General features: G+C 38.2%; 1 long non-coding RNA gene across 1 annotated transcript; it reads right to left on the bottom strand.

Annotated features, from left to right (window-relative positions):
- Nucleotides 1-4230: 4230 nt before the first annotated feature.
- On the bottom strand, nucleotides 4231-7041 carry LOC122195904 (uncharacterized). The gene is made up of 3 exons (XR_006186951.2): nucleotides 5609-7041; nucleotides 5060-5233; nucleotides 4231-4759 (listed from the first exon to the last, which is right to left on the bottom strand). It is a non-coding gene; the product is annotated as an uncharacterized LOC122195904 (long non-coding RNA).
- Nucleotides 7042-12911: the final 5870 nt, after the last annotated feature.

Raw genomic sequence — 12911 nt, 5'->3', positions numbered from 1 at the left:
TTAATGAGGAACTTTTGGGGATTTTTCCATATTTCCTTGAGATTTGGTATGACTTGTGCTTGCCAAGCATTGAGACATCATATCTAGACCTTGTGAGGTCTATAGAGTCCAAAGGTCCCAACTTTATCCAACCATGAAAGAGTTATTGTGCTTAAACACCTTAGTTAGAGCTTGCATTGTCATTATGGAGCATATATGCAATCCATGAACGTAAAGATCGAAGCTTTACATGATATTCGAACCTTGGGAGGCTAGATCTAGAGTTTGGAGGGGTAGATCTGCCTTAAAACGTCTAAATGGGAATTTGATTTAAGGGACTCGACGGGTCAAAGATCTGACTCGACGAGTCGGCTAGGGTTTTCCCTGATGAGTCTGGACATGGGTAACTCGACGAGTTGACGGGACAACTCGACGAGTTAAGTTGGGTTTTTGTGATTATCTGAAGGAAGAAGGGGGACTCGGTGAGTCACATAGATGCACTCGGCGAGTCATGTCAACATGGACAGTTGACTCGGGTGTTGACTTCTATTGAAATTAGGGTTTGGTCAAAGCAGGGAGTATGGGGACAATGGAGGGGTAAAATGGTCTTTTACCCATTCCAAGAGTTTGAGAGAGAGAATAACGTAGTTTATTTCAAGGCATGATTTAAGTATTAATTAAACATTATTATCTTATGTGTTAGGCGGAGGCTAGTTTGAGATTCGTGTATAAGATTATTACTAGCTTGCTTATGAGGTAAGTCTTCTCACTATACTTTACCTAGAGTGGTAATCCTTGTGTGACCGGAGGGTCTTATGTGTTATATTGAGTATTGTGTTATCCTACATTATTTCTTTGTGATTTGTGTTGTGTATTATTCTAAGTTTACTGAGTTAGGACCGGAAGGTCCATCCGAGTTGTGGGACTGGAGGGTCCCACTGAGACACATTGATCGGGGGGGTCTTATTAGAGGATAGCCATGAAAGGTTAATGAGATATGTGTGGTATTTTGGGGAACTCACTAAGCTCCGTGCTTATCGTTTTTTGTGTTATGTGTTTCAGGTACCTTTTAGGATCACGAGAAGGCACCGGTTGATTGTACACGCCGATGCGAGATTATGTGGAAGATTCTGGGATAATGACATTTTTATGTGGAGTGTGTTGACACTTGAGACAATTATGTTTTTGAGATATAATATGAGTTTTTGTGTGTTTTAAAAATGAAAATTTTAAGTTGTTACAATATTGGATAAGTTAATAAAATCATCAAACAATTCAACATTAATAAATTTTGTTATGATTCTGGGCCGATAATCAAACAATCCAACTATCTGGAATTCATACCTACAACACCAAAATTTGATGATCAACAATTCAACGTTAATAAATTTTGTTAATTGAAAAAGAAAAACAATGTTTGATTCTTACCCGCTTCTTTGTGGCAATTTAAGTTTTCGATAGTTGAACTAGGAGTCCCTTGTTTAAGCAATCATAATTGTCTCACTTGACAACATCTTTTGTATGCTCACTTGACAACATCTTCAAACAATTGTAGTATAATTGTACAACAATGCTTAAATCACCCTAATATATTCCAATAAAGTGAGGGTGGTGTTCAGGAACAATCTCTTTTCCCAATGGTGTTACTGCAAGAGCATATCTTGAAGCTCTACCATTTGAATGCATATGACATTTCAACAAACGCCAGGCAGGAATTTGTAGAACATACTTGGGGGAACTAGTTCAGGCTAAAAGTAGGGAAATGAATTATAGGTAGATTACAACCGATGTAGATGTAAAAAATAACAATCCCAAATACAGACTAAGGCCCTGTTTGATACGCATCTTTCTAGGTCCAAACATATCTTTCTGGTTGAATGGACCGGAAAGACTGTTTGATTTGCACAAAAGAAGGGGTCTTTCCCAGTAAGATATGTCTTTCCTAGAAAGCCCCAAAATCATATCTTTTTGGCTAAATGGGTTGGAAAGACAATTATACACCAAACCCCGCCTCTTTCTTTCTTTATTGGATTGTTAATTTTTTTAAATAACTTTTTTTAAATTTTTTTTATTGAATTATTACTTTTTTTTCATTATTTAGCACAATCAATCAGATGTACAATCAAACAACATTGTTTCTTTCCCAGTCAGAAAATTTTCCCAGACATCAGTTTGCCAAACAGCACTTTCCCAGACAGAAACTATCAAACGGGACCTTAGACCACAATACCCTCAAAAGTCAAACTAGGTCAAGCTTGGTCAAAGTCAACGCTCTGAGTTGACTTCAACTCGCCGAGTTGACTCATCAACTCGTCGAGTCCCACAATTCACAGGTTACTTCTGGACTTCGATCCTACTCGTCGAGTTCTCCTAGAACTCGTCGAGTACACCTTCAAAACATTGGGATCCTTCTTCATCTGACTCGCCGAGTTCTCCTTTGAACTTTTCAAGTCCACCTTCATAAATTAGGGAGATTGCCTTGGACTCGCCGAGTTCCTCCTTGAACTTGTCGAGTATCATGATCTTCATGTCCACTATGAACCCAGACCGACTGAGTCCCATACTAACCCAACTCATACCTTCTAGCAGAAGGGTTTTGGGAAAGGAAACGGCCTGGCTCGCCAAGTCCTATGAGTGACTCACCGAGTACCTCTATATCCAAAACTATTCAATCGATTTCTGAGGGTCTTAAAGCATCCAAAATATACATCTGGACCCAACCACCTCATAACCATGCAAATATACCGCCTTTTTCCTCCACTCATGGCCTTTTGAGCTAAAAAGGCGAAAATAACACTTCTTATGCTTGCATGGGGATTCCTATGGCATAAAGCGTGCACCTTTATGCCATAACAACCCTTAATGGTGCTAGATTTGAAAACATAAGCCCTTGGGACGTCCATTCCTCTCATGATTGGGTTCTTGGACCAAAAACCCCCAAAAGTGACAAAGAAGAGATCCAAGTGCATAATGATCAAGTTTGAAGCTTTCTTACCAGAAAATGGAGAAGGATGCATGAGGTCTCTAGATCCACTAGCCTATTCTTGTATCCCCAAGGCTTCACCTTCTTCTTCAAGCTCCAAAACACTCAAGAATGCTCACAAATGGCTCACAAGCTCATGGAAGGCACTAGGGTTTCGTTTTGGTCTTGAGAGAGCATTAAGGAGGCTGATGGAGTGTTATAATGTTCTTTAAATAGGATACAAGGATCGTATTTAGGGTTTCCCAAACCCTGACCAACTCGTTGAGTCAATCCTCTGACTCGTCGAGTAGGTCACTTAACCCGCGACCCAAATCACGCTCCTACTCCTCGAGTCATCCCATCAACTCGACGAGTCACTTCCTGATTTTGAGGTTTTCTTTCCTTTTTAGGTCTTCTGAATTCAGGGTGTTACAGTTAAACTGGAGCGTACGCCAGGCGTAACTCCAGTACGCGCAGCGTAAGGGTCGCACATCCCCGATGCCTGCATGACCGCCGAGTACGCCCAACGTAGTGAGCTGGTACGTGTAGCGTACTACTTTCCGTTGACTTTTGGTTGACTTTTAGGGTTTGGTCAATTTATGGACATTTATGGCCATTAAGGGGTAAAATGGTCTTTTGCCCTTTTTCTTAGTGTAGCCTCTTGAGAGCCGTGATTAATTAGGGATAATTGTCGTGTATGTTAGGCAGAGGCTAGACTGGTGATTTGAGTTCGAGATTTGCTGATTTCTTGCAAGGTGAGTCTTCTCACTCTATATACCATGAGTAGTACCTAAGTGTGATTGAGATGTTTATTGTGCTTATTGGTGTATTTGATATTCTGCATTATGTCTTTGTGATTTATGTTGAGTATCGTTATTATGAGCTTACTGAGTTGGGACCAGAGGGTCCCACTAAGACACACAGACCGGAGGGTCTTATTGAGTTATAGCCTAGAATGGCTACTGAGCTGTGTATGGTAATTTGGGGAACTCACTAAGCTTCGTGCTTACCGTGTTATGTGTTATGTGTTTTAGGTACTTCTGTTGATTGCGGGAAGGCCCTGTCTTGATTGTACACCCACTCATATTGGAGACATGTTTTTGGAGGATCCTGGATTTTGTGATAAACAACTTTTGATATAAAATGTGTTAATTGTGACAACTCGAAATTTCCATTCTGTACAAACCATCACTACTAGAAAAACAGCCTTTTACGACGCTCATTGCGCGTCGTAAAAGGCTCAGACGACGCGCAAATGCGCGTCAAGGAAGGCCCTGTCATAAAGAGAGAGGACGCGCATTTACGAAGCGCAATTACGACGTGCGTTCACGACACGCAATGCGTATCAAGGAAGGACCTATTATAAAGGAAGACGACACGCATTCGCGTGTCGTAACCTTACGACGCGCGTGTTAATGACACGCAATATGTATCAAGAAAGCCCTTGTCAAGAAAGGTCATGTCATAAATGAAGATGACACACATTTTTGCGTATCATAATTTTAAATGTTTAAAAAAAATATTATTTATAGATTTACTTATTTTCAAATTAAATAATACATTAAAAATCTCATAATACAAAATAAAATACCATAAATAACAAAGATAATTCATTTCAGTAATATCTCAAATACAAATTATTATTCCAATAGTGAGTAACTGTTATAAAAATGTCAAAGCAAAAGAAACACTAGACATATCATCATCATGCAAATGAAAAAGAAAAAAAGACAACACAAAACCCCATTTACAAGCTGGAGGCTTCTCCTTTGGATGCTTGGAGCTGTAATGATCAACAAGCTACTTCTCATTTGCTAACTGCACCAGAAAAGTCAAAAACCCATTTACAAGAACATAGTTCTAAGAACAAAATCAATAGATGCTCAACTCCTCCTCCTCTTTACCTCTTATTTATACTAAACTAACAAGTAAAATGATTAAAAGACCCCTAGTCCAAGACTTGACCTGTTTGACCTTATTTATTTGACCAGTTGACTTCCCCTTAATTTTCATATCTAACTCATAATTCCTTTGCTAAATTGATAGCCTATAACGGATGAAGACTAAGCTTAGTAACAACAAAGTCAAGGAGGAAAAAAATCATGGGAAATTGCTAACCGGGGAGTCATGTGTGATGCTTGACGTTTGCTATCATCAACATTACAAGTTGTGGCAGCCTGATCCAACGGCCTTACTGTGACTCTTCCAGCTTTGGCTTCATTCATACGTTTGACTTGTTATAATACACTCCATGTACTCCAAAATCTTTCTTGTTCCTGTGTTATGGCATTCCTGCAAGTGCTCCAAGATTATTCTTTCCAAGATTTTTTTCCACAATATTTTAAAACCAGTTTTTGTCAAGTTCAACTGATAACTGGATCAAGTAAGAACATCAAAATAAGTTGTTCCAACAGTATTTCTACTGACAATGAAAATGAGATGGGAAAGAATTGATATAACTATTATTTGTATATGGAGTAGCTTGTAACAGACATGAAGCAGAATCATATGTTGATATTATACAATGTTTTGGGCATTCTTGAACTTCCTTGCTATATGTGTCTAGTGTATATAGTCTAGGTGCTAAATATACGTGGGGTTCGTTAAGTTGTCTAGTCATCTTGTATTTGCGCTATTTTGACTTTTATATCATATGATAAACATTACCTGAGTGAAGTTTCTCATATCCCTGAATTCTTTTTTTTTTTTATTGTAGACTATAATCCTGGAAGTCAATGGGGTATGCTGGATAGCTTTTTTCATCTAGTCCAGTAGACATGAGCAGCATTGCATCTCAGCCATTATAAACACCTCTTCAAATGGAACCTATTTCCAATCAAGACTCATCACTTAGTGTAGGCCAACAGAAGCCATTATTACCTTCAAAGAGGAAAGTTACAGCAGAATCCTTCTCCAATAATCCCTTACCTCTTCACTTATCAATTCCAAACAAACGTGTAGTTCAAATAGATGCTCATGTAAATTCAAGTTCACCTCGTGTGTCACCACTCTCTGTGAACAAGAAACAAACGCAAGTACAAACCACGCCTAATGGTCAACCGAATAAAAGAATGATGAGAAATTAGTCAATGTCAATTACATTCTTTCTTTCTTTTTATTAGAATACCAGAAAACCATCATTATACATGTTTTATATAACGAGAAAACATTTTATACAAGTACCTAGTGGTTGGATTCCTCATAATCTTTTTTCAAAGGAAGAACTTTGAGGAGTATAGGATGGACCTGATGATTGAAAGATTAAAGATAATTTGATTGATTATTTGCGAAATCATAATTAGGGGTGTCAAAACTACCCGAACCTGACTAACCCGATCCGATCCAAACCGGAATAAGCTTAAATGGGTCGAGTTTAATAGGGTCAAAAATTCATAGTCGGGTTATTTGGGTTAACCCGATAAACCCGAACTATAATTAGGGTCGGGTTTGGGTTCGTTGTATATCATTTTTTTCAGGTTCGGGTTGACCCGAATAACCCGAATAATAATACTTAATCTCATCAAGTACTTGAAATGCCATGTTAGATCATTAATAAATACGATCCTATTAACTAAATCATTTTTTATCTTTCTAGTGAATCTATATTATACTTATTAATTTATGTTATAACATTCTCACTGTTGGCTTTTTTTTCCTCACTCTTGGCTTTTGACGCATCATGTTTGATACTATTTTTAATTCGTTTGTTAATTTGCAATTGATATATGAGTAATACCACCAAAATGTTTAATTAAATAAGATGTGCACTTTCTTTCTTCCTAGAATCACTTGCATGGACTTTCTATTATTCATGCACCCAAAATGTTCAAAATGTTCCGCCATAATGATAAACAAACTGCTTCAAAAGTAAACCTTATGTGAATGATAAATTCAACCAAGTTAGTTAAAAAGAATGTAATGTTTATTTATCTCTAATAGATTATGAAAATAGGAAAATTAGATTACATAATGGATTACCAGTATCAACCCGACCAACCCAATTGAACCGACTCTATCATTCTGAAACCCGATTGACCCGAACCCAACTAACCCGTAGCTTAATAGGGGTTTCGGGTGATTTTTTCAAATTAAAAACCCGACTAACCCTACACAAAACCCAATTGGGTTTACCCGATTAACATCCCTAATCATAATCTGAAGAATATATATATATATATATATATATATATATATATATATATATATATATATATATATATATATATATATATATATATATATATATATATATATAAGACTAGTATGCAGACCTGATATAGTGGGACAACATTCTCGTGGGCCATAATAATCTTTGCAACTGTACCAGCTGCATTGTCCCTTACTGAATAAGTGAACTTACTAAGATTTTTTTTGTCTGGGATGCTCCATCCTACAAAGGTGAATGTAAGCACTGGATGGCCATAATGTACACAAATAAGATTTAAGCTTTTCTTGTGTAAGATTTAAGCTTTTCTTGACAGAAAAGAAACTGTGGGACAGTAATGCAGAAACATCTAGACATAAGGATCTTTGTAAGTTCAATAATATATAGACTATCTTAGTTATTTTTTGTGTCGTTAAGTTGATCTTTGTTAGTTCAAATCCTGCATTGTGAAAAAAAATTATAAAATAAAAAAACAAACCTGATTAAGTAATTAAGATTGTCATTTTTTCCAGGCTTCACTTCACAATTCAGTATTCACATTGATCAATTAATTCCAGGCTTCAGGCAAGACTTTAGAATTTAGACTTCATACTTGGAGTTGGAGAATAAGGCAGGAGTGCCGATTGATTGATTGTCTCATCAGCAACAGCCGAATAGCATGACAGCATGCACGCAACAATGATTAAGGAATTTTTGTTTCAGACTTCAGACGAGGCACGAGGGTAGGGATGAAGGATAATGATGATTGGTTTTTTTGTTTGATTTGGACTATTGGAAAGCACAGGAGGGGCCACAACCCAATTTTTAAAGTCTACGCCTAATATGGATAAAAAAGATACGGACAATTTACACTTCTAATAAAAAAAATAGGGGGGGGGGGGGCAACCCCTCCTGGCCATTTATATACTTCACCCCTGATTCATAAGCAAAAGAAAATAAATAAAATAACCAAAACCATTTTTAAAAAGAATGATGAGTGTTATGAAGTACACACTTACATGAGCAGGCATGAGCAACTGTTAGAGTATCTACAATTAGAAAACAGCTGATTTTCAGAGATGGAAGCAACAACCATTCTTGAAGAGAATCATTTGTAACTTACTTTTCAAACCAATCATGGCTTATTGGCTTAAAGTATGACATTTTCATGGAAATAGATGGAATGTTTCACCATAATCTTCAGGGCCTCTTCCAAATATCTTGAAGGAAATAGGAAATTACAGTTATTGATTAACAAAATAAGATATAAATAATTGAAAAGGATACAACTCTCTGCAAAAATGTGAAGTTAAATCTATATATAGCAGTTTCTCTAAAACCTAATTTCAGCACTATGCAAAAGGTCTATTAGTGTTTGAACCCCCTTTTGGTTCAATATTATTGATATGTAAAATCAGAAAAATCCATATTACATATTTGGTTGCAGAAAAGAAATGTCTCATGGCTGATGCGATAGGTTAAGTGGTCTAATGAAGCTTAAAATTTGGTTTAGACATTTTAACAAACACATAATGTGCACATTCCTGTTGATCAGAATATATTGACTTTCAATTCTCAAAGAACCTAAAAAATTTGAGAAATAAATACAGGAAAGGAAACCAAATGACATTTTCTAACAAAAACTATTCAACCAAAGGTTGATTTAAGAGCATTGTCTGTGAAATAATTATAATCTTTGTTTGGTAGTAGCAGATATCGGTCGTCAAATGGACAGGTTAGATTAATTCGAATCGCTCATGCCCTTTTGCGCTATAAAGAAAGAGTACATACCTGGTTTGTCTCCGATTCTGAGTAGGAGATGATTTCTCTTGATTCCAGTAACCTTCATCAATTGTTGCTGAGTTTTGATTTTTGGGTGCTATTTCTGATTTGCATAGTTGAAGGATATAAGAACAAATGCCATGAACTCAAACTCTATGGTTTCACACATACATACTTCCAACTCACCCAAACACTCACACACACATACATATACACATACATGCATTATCACAGCATACATACATACCATAGAAGGATGAGAGAGAAATTTATTTATGAAGCGAGGGTGTTACAGAGAGGGGGGGGGGGGGGGGGGGGGGGGGGGTTGAGAATGAAGGTCGATCCGTCGGTTGGAGATCTAAGGAGAGAGTGAGCGGGGTAGTTTAAAATTTTGGGGGATTTCCCCCCCTTTAGCTATTAATGAAGGACAACATAAAACCATGTTTCTGGTGGTGGCGGCTGCTAGGTTTTACAGAGAGAAGGAGGGGAGAAAATGAAGGTCATCGGCAGGTGGAGAGGAAAGAATGAGCGGGTCTTCCAAAATTTTGGGGGATCTAATAGGCGGGGGTTAATTTTTGTCGACATCATTTCCCGCCTAAAAGGCGTGTTTCATTAAAAAAAATATAAAACGACACTCTTACACGACGCACATTTTATGAAAGGCGCCCTCCGCATTTTTTTTCTTTTCTTTTCTGACATTAATTTTAGGGCTCGCATAAATGCGTGTCTTCTATCCTTAGGATTTTTGAAAACTGACATTTATTTTTGGGGCGCCCACAAATGCGTGTCCTGTATCGGTGTGTGTCATTGTTTACGCGTCATTAATGGTCTGTTTTCTAGTAGTGCATATCAAATCAATAGAAGTTAGAACAGTTACAAAAAATTTCCAGACTTTTGGGTATAAATTCGAGTATTTTAGGAATTACACTTAAGGAGATATTAGGAGAGTGGATGCACTAGGGTTTTGTGCAACACTATTATTCCAAAACTCTATGATATTAGAGTTCATTGGATGAATAAAAATATTTTCTGCCAAAAATCCCAGGACTATATATAGGATTTTGAACCATATTTATTCATCAGTTACATTTCCAACAAGAGAAAAGCCGAATTCTCTCTCAAGGATCTTTGGACTTTCGTTCCGGAAAGTGAGTACTTCTATCTAGTGTTGTTTTAAAGCTTCTTATATGCTTAATACACTAGAAATCATAGGAAAACACTAAGATCTGAGAGTTTACCGCCCAAGAACACCTTGGGGTTGAGAATGAAGGTCGATCCGTCGGTTGGAGATCTAAGGAGAGAGTGAGCGGGGTAGTTTAAAATTTTGGGGGATTTCCCCCCCTTTAGCTATTAATGAAGGACAACATAAAACCATGTTTCTGGTGGTGGCGGCTGCTAGGTTTTACAGAGAGAAGGAGGGGAGAAAATGAAGGTCATCGGCAGGTGGAGAGGAAAGAATGAGCGGGTCTTCCAAAATTTTGGGGGATCTAATAGGCGGGGGTTAATTTTTGTCGACATCATTTCCCGCCTAAAAGGCGTGTTTCATTAAAAAAAATATAAAACGACACTCTTACACGACGCACATTTTATGAAAGGCGCCCTCCGCATTTTTTTTCTTTTCTTTTCTGACATTAATTTTAGGGCTCGCATAAATGCGTGTCTTCTATCCTTAGGATTTTTGAAAACTGACATTTATTTTTGGGGCGCCCACAAATGCGTGTCCTGTATCGGTGTGTGTCATTGTTTACGCGTCATTAATGGTCTGTTTTCTAGTAGTGCATATCAAATCAATAGAAGTTAGAACAGTTACAAAAAATTTCCAGACTTTTGGGTATAAATTCGAGTATTTTAGGAATTACACTTAAGGAGATATTAGGAGAGTGGATGCACTAGGGTTTTGTGCAACACTATTATTCCAAAACTCTATGATATTAGAGTTCATTGGATGAATAAAAATATTTTCTGCCAAAAATCCCAGGACTATATATAGGATTTTGAACCATATTTATTCATCAGTTACATTTCCAACAAGAGAAAAGCCGAATTCTCTCTCAAGGATCTTTGGACTTTCGTTCCGGAAAGTGAGTACTTCTATCTAGTGTTGTTTTAAAGCTTCTTATATGCTTAATACACTAGAAATCATAGGAAAACACTAAGATCTGAGAGTTTACCGCCCAAGAACACCTTGGGGAATAAACTCTTTTATAAGGGTCAAATGATGCACTAGTCCCTTCCCTGAGCAATGAAACTAGCTTAGACATGTACACTAATGTGTTTAGGACTATAAAACACCATAAGAACACCAAGAGTAAGGTGTTCATGGCCCAAGAAGTTCCAGGGCCATGAACTCCAAAGAATAGGGCCAAATGGTGTAACACCGTAAATTTCAAAACAATTTTTCGAATTTTATAAAAACATGATTCATTCATTATTCATAAAAACATCATTGTTTAAAACTCAATTCATAACATATATTAATCCCAAGATCTCATAAGATAAAAAAAAATCCCGTGTGTGTACTGATCAAGTTGGCGCCTTTCCGCGATCCTCACTAGTACATGAAACACATAACACAAAGCACTGTAAGCACGAAGCTTAACGAGTTCCCCAAAATATCATATATAACACATATTAGCCACTCGAGGCTATAAATCTGTGGGTCCGTACATCCAAACTCTATGAACCTTCAGGTTCTATCTCTGTGAACCTTCAGGTTCTAACTCTGTAAACATGCACAACATAAATCACACAGAATAATGCAGTGTAAGACATAACACATATATAGCATACAAACCCTGTATCACATAACTCTGATTACCTACTCAAGGTAAAGTATAGTGAGGAGACTCACCTCGGATATCTTAGTAAATCTCTGACTCGGTAAACTCTAATCTAGCCCCTTCCTAATCACATGAAATAAATACTCTAATTAATACAACTCTCAAAGCTAGGCAAATCTCTCTCTCTCTCTCTCTCTATACATCCTCTAGGAAGGGTAAAAGACTATCCTACCCTTCCGATGACTCTAAGGTCCAAACATTGACTATCCCTAAAAGTCAACGAAGTCAACGGTCAACCTTGACCAAACTCGCCGAGTGCACAACTGTGACTCGGCGAGTCCACACGTGTTCTTCACTCTCCTAGTCCTCATTCGACTCACTGAGTCAACCTCAACTCTGGAAATCATCACTGATCACAATCTGTGAAAATTCCCGACCCAACTCGCCGAGTCCGGCTCCTGACTCGGCGAGTACCATCGCGCACTCTGTCCTCTAGATTCCCTCTGACTCACCGAGTCACTTCCCCAACTCAGTGAGTCACTAACTGTGTGATTACCGGGAAAACCCACGTCCTACTCGTCGAGTCGGCTATTGGACACGGCGAGTTCATGCCATGCTCAAGATGAACTGACCTCCTAAGGTCAGATCCGCTCCTCTAAACCGTAGATCCAGCTTCCCAAAGCATTATAATCACGTAAAGCTAACATCTTGGTGCTCATGCAAGGGCTCAAAGGCCTTATTTGAAGATATGACCTCTAAATTGACATCCTAAGCTCATAACCCCCATTAACACTCATAAAGCTCGAGGGAAAAGGGTCTCTAGACCTCTTTGGGTCCAGATCTACAGCACCAACACGAGAAGGGACCAATTACTCCATAGAACCATCCTCTAAAGGGGCTAAAAAGCCCTAACTCTATGAGAAGGGTCGAATGAATACCTCAAAATGAAGTCTCTGAGCCCTGGAATCACTGGATCGGCACCCTCTTCAGCCTCCTCTTGTCTTGGTCCTCTTCTAATTGCAAAAACACTAACAAATGATCAAGAAATGACTCCTTTCCTCTCATAATCGCTCTAGCTCACTTAGGGTTTCTCTCTGGGGTCTGGTAGCCGCAAATGACGGCCATAAGGCCCTTTAAATAGGCCCCAAACCCGAGGAATTAGGGTTTCATTAAACAGCGTGGACTTGCCGAGTCCTTGGGGCGACTCGCCGAGTCCAGCCATCCACCCGGATAATGATTCGCGTCTCTACTCGGCTTTCAACCC

The sequence above is a fragment of the Lactuca sativa genome, chromosome 9, assembly GCF_002870075.4.
Source record: "Lactuca sativa cultivar Salinas chromosome 9, Lsat_Salinas_v11, whole genome shotgun sequence".
Taxonomy (NCBI): Eukaryota; Viridiplantae; Streptophyta; class Magnoliopsida; order Asterales; family Asteraceae; genus Lactuca; species Lactuca sativa.
The sequence above is the reverse complement of the archived record's forward strand: the minus strand, read 5'-3'. Positions and strand labels throughout refer to the sequence as shown.